Raw genomic sequence first — 5420 nt, forward strand, 5'->3', positions numbered from 1 at the left:
GTGATGCATGTATTGCAGTTAGTAGCAGTTCACCTGAACAATTCTGATAAATATCAAGCATTATTTCTTGTAAATATGTATGATTAAAATGGCATTTTATTCTCTATGTTCTTTGCACTTAATATGTTTCTGTATTCATGTTTCACATTCCACAATACATTGTATTGTGAAAATTATGACTCAAGCCATGCTATATTATACCTTAGAGGGTTGACTATAAAGGCAAATAAAAATTAAATTTTATGTATATTAGGAATAGTATTTATATGATAGTTGAATATAGAATTCATATCATAAGTCATATACATAACTACCTATCAAAATGTTTTGCAATGAAATTTATTATCCCCTTTTTTTACCAAATGAAAACAAAATGAGGCATTTAACACCTGTAAGCTATGTAAATAATGAGGCATAGAAAATCTGTAAGGCATGTAAATAATGAAACATGTAAAATCTGTTACTCATGTAAGAGCAATACAGTATTCAACTAATATGTTTAACAATAATATTGATTCTAGATTAGCTAATCGCCCCCCTTCTTGAAAAAAACATATAATGCATAGGACATTTTACAGAATTACAGCTAAACTCAAATTACATACTTTTTAATTTACTTATTTAGTAATAGTTTGACTTATTTTATTGTGATTTTCATTTTTATTTTAACTTGATTTGGCTTGGTCTGCATGATTTGTTTATGTCAAAGTATGTGAGAGCTATTTGCATAAGCAGAAGCATGCTTTCATAGAGGACTTTCTAAAAGACACTCACTCGTATCCTCATTACACATGCAGCCAATCTGTTTACCTAGAATTGCATTCAGGTCAAACTACCAGTTTTGAGCAACTTTAGTGCTCAAGCACTGACGGGCACATTTTTGTTGTGATGGAATAAATTTTTGCATTGTATTTTTACATTTTTCTTTGGAACAGTTATGTGCTTATTTTCTGTTTTTTAAGCTGTGATATTGAGACTATTGTGGTGTCATTTTGCAAATGACTTGTTTTCATACATGTGCCCCCAATAATACATGTGTAATTAAAAACTTGCTCAATGCTTATTATGCAAACTATTCAGTTTAAAAGTGTACCCTTCATAAAAATCATAATTGTACACATTCATAAGACATACCTTGTATATATCATTCATTCAGGTTTGAGCCTTAGAAGGCCAGCGAGTGATGTTGTTCCATTTGGAAAGATTCATTAGAATGAGCCTGTGTGTGAATACTTCATAACAAGATAGATACTTCATTTACTGAAACATACTACTGAATTATATAGATATTGAAATTATCAGAGTGGTAGTACAAGAATTGGATCAGAGTATGGAATCATTAATCAAGGGATACTATGTATGGCTCGACAAATCTACTCCATAGATTGATCTTTGCATAAATTCACCTTTGAAAACTGCCAAAAATATTGTTATGCAATGAAAGAAATGGGTTTTTATTTCTATAGCAGGCTACACTTCCTGACAATAGATAAATTAAGTACACAAAGTAATGGAATCTTAAAGGAAACCAGATACATTTTTCTGGTAGTAATGAAGAAAATCTGAAGGTATTCCTAAAGGTTTTCTAAAATTGACAGAAGAAAACTTCCGAAAAATTCTACTAAATATGTAACTAGTAAAATAAGGTTGTCATCTTGATTCATTTAAACCCCAAGATAGCAGTTAGCCTTTTACAAGTAACCTAGATAATCCTAATAGTCAAACAGAATTTGTCACCTCAACCTAGTTCAGTTTCATGTATCAAATCTCAGAAAAGGTGTGAATGTCATATTCTTTCTGGTATGTAGGCATTTGAATTCTGCTGAAGCAAAAGTTTTCTAGAGCAACCGATGATAGAAAAAGATAAATACAAGACCATTGGCGAATGAGTTGACTTTATTTTGCATACACAATCTTATGCTTTCAAATATATTTTCATTTCAGAGCACGTTTTCCAAAATGGGACCTTCATTTATTACTTACTTAATTATCTTTTATTATTTTAAAAAATTGTATTTATTACAGAATTTCAAAATTTTAGTGATCAGTTTATTAATTAAACTTACTTAATTTTTACAAAAGTAATTATTGAGATATCTCAGGCTATTATAAATCTCAGTATATCATAAATTTTAAGGTATGTATATATCTGAAACTGTTAATAAGAAATTAGGCACATTCACATTATGTAACTAAATTCATTTCATAAACTTGGTATATTTTTAATAAATTAGAGGTATTTTGAACTGTGGCTCATAGTTGGTTTGGTTTAGTTGATTATTGCAAAGCAAACTACGGTTCTCTTTCTAAGGGGAGGATGCCTTCGTGGAGGACTTTCTCGGGGAAACTAGCTCATATACATGGTACAGGTAGGGAAAAACTGTAAATGAAAAATTCAAGGAGGGCAAAAAATTATCTCTTTCAAAAACATTGAGATTAATAGTTTTAGAAATTTTTATAATACAAGAGTAATTTCTTGTAAATAGTTATTCAGAATACCAAGAATAGTAAATTACAAATTACAATGTTATATAGAGAAGGGAATGAAATTCTAAAATAAAATGCGTTATAGATAGAACCATTGTAGAGTATAGATTATCTTGTATAAATAAAGCAACAAGAAGAAGAAAGTTCACAAGGCTTTCAACTTTACATGTCAGTATTGAAAAACATTCTACAAAAGGATGAGAAGTTTTACAATGAATTTTGACCATGTGGTTTAATGTTTTATTAATCATAAGCATATGCATTTCAAGTGCTATCTGCCTAGAACAAGATGCTTCTTAGCACCAAAACCATGGCAGCAGTTCAATTGAAAGCATCCTTAAATCTTCCTTAGATTTAAAGATGAAATTATATAACTTTTTCTAAAATTACTTAAATGCACAGTATGTAAAATTTAAAACAATTTAATGCCTTACTTTCAGATTTATAGGTATCTTTATCAAGAACTGCAAAAGAAGTTAATTTGATTATCCTATCAATGCAAAACGGAAGTGTTATAGCAAATAAGAAAAATATTGTAAATAATCTTTATTATACAAAGAGGATAGAATTTGTATAGCTAAAGTATTTTTCATAAACAGCTGAAAAAAAGATCTGTTTCAATATGGGAGAAATTGCACTTGTGTCCCTGGTATTTAATGAATAATAAGAGGAAATTTAAGCATTTAGGTAATGAAGGAATTATTTAATGTAAGAAAAACCAATTCATTAAACATAATTCTAACATTATTTTGATAACATTTATGAAATCAGCCTGTGAAAATGCTCTATTCTAGCTATAAGATATATAGCAGTCTATGTAAGATCTTATTAGAAAGACACACAAATAAAAGCCATTATTTGTTTTCGTGGTTTCCCCATACGTAACGTAAATATGAGCTAGTTTATCTTAATAAGTCCTCCATGAAAGCATCATTCCTCTTAAGCAGATACCCCTTGTAAACATCGCCATATTCAATTAATTTAACCTACAATTTCAGTTGCATTTCTGTAACATATAAAACGACACACCAAAAAGGAGTCATCTGAACGAGACTAAAATCTGTAGATGGATTGAAAACGAAACTAGTATGATAGGAATTTAATTTTTTATTTAGGAAATACAGCTACAAAAGCAAAATAAATAATGCAATGGCCCACCTTTAGCCCTAATGCAAGCTCTAATACGGTTAGGCATGGACTCGTAGAGTTGGCAGATGTGCTCCTGGAGAATTCCTTGGCATATACAAAGTGTTTGGGATAAATTTGACAGTTTCGTAAGGAAAAAGAAAAATCCGCTTTGTATCTATTAAATTTAATGAATTGACGAAAAAAAAAAAAAAAAAAAAGCTTCATAGTAGAGGCTGCAAAATTCATTTCACGTGACAAAGCCCGAATTCCAATACCAGAGTTCTTTAACACCTGTTCCTGCAGATTTGCGAGGAATTCTGCTGTACGAACGCAATCAGATCGTCTGCTAGAGATCTTTCTTCTTGCTACATCCTCGTAGTCACCATTGCAAGCCTGTAGTTCATGCCTAATTGTTTTTACTGTGTTCAGGGAGCATTGGGCAGCAGTCATAATATCCTTATTTTGATGGCCGGCACGAATCATCATGATGCAAGTTATTCTTTTCCATGATTCATGTGGGTTCCAGTCATCCATCCTTTCTGACATCTTGTATATGAATGAAGAAGGGTCCAAACTTTTAAATGACGAGTAGTGTGTGTCAATACCTCCAACCTACGGAAAAATATAATCAATTAAAAATATGTCAAATTTATCCCGATCACCCTGTACTTTCAAACCGGTAAGTTAGATCGTCGCCATCCAGGGAGGGTCGGACATGGCTCCCCAGAGCCCAAACGTGCTCAGTTGGGGAGAGATCTGGCGATCGCGCCGGCTAGGGAAGTGTTGGAGACGCATGAAAACAATTAGTAGAAAGGCATGCCGTATGCGTCCTAGCATTATCCTGCTGAAATGTAAGCCCAGAGATCCGTGAAAGGAAGGGCAAAAATAAAGGGCTAGAATCTCATCGAAGTGCTGCCGTGCTATAAGGGTGGCACACCAAACGAGGCCGGCTGTCAAATGAAATGGCATCCCATACCATAGCTCCTGGTTGTCTCGTTGACAGTATCCAGATGAGTATGCATTGCTGTTCTGAACGTCTCCAGACATGTCTTCGCTAGTCGTCGGAACTCACTTCGAAGCAGGACTCATCGTTGAAAGCAATTACATTCCAGTCTGTTAGATCCCAGGTCGAATACTTCCGGCACCGCTGCAAACATGCTCAACGGTGTACAATGACGATGGGTAGCCGGTGCAATGCCTTTTGTAACTTCAGCCCCCGTTCCCAGAGTCTCATTATCACTTGTCATTGCACTGATGTTCCGGCTACACGTCGGATTAAAGCGTCAGAGGCTGAGGTTGTGAGCGTGTTCGGACGATCACTTTGTCTTTGCGTGTTACCGTCGCTTTTGCTCGACCGTTACATTCTTGACGCTCTCTACAACCATGGTTCACCCATTCATGTTAACATCATAGAATGGTAGCATCGCTCGGATCCAAATATCTGGCTATCCTGCGGCCACCCTCATTCCTTTATTCTTAAATAGTGACATCTGCTCATACTTTTGACGAACCTTTCTACGAGACTTTGGTACAGTCCACCTAGATCGACGGACCCATACTCGCATGGAAGTTATGCATTATCAGTGGAATATCTTCCGTTTTATGTACCATCCATCCGTCTATAGCTTAGTTAGTAGACAAGTGGAGTGTAGAGGTGTTGACACAGCTATCCATTTCATCTGGATGCTCCGCTGGAGCTCCATAGCTTGTCAATCATTCAACATTAAATGTTAGTCACTTCCATATTTCGTCGTAAGGTATAGCCATGCGCAATTTCTACCTATTTGGATAACTTCTCAATGAGT

This window comes from Stegodyphus dumicola, chromosome 11, assembly GCF_044657685.1.
Source record: "Stegodyphus dumicola isolate Sdum_Otavi_A_Nest chromosome 11, ASM4465768v1".
NCBI classification, from domain to species: domain Eukaryota; kingdom Metazoa; phylum Arthropoda; class Arachnida; order Araneae; family Eresidae; genus Stegodyphus; species Stegodyphus dumicola.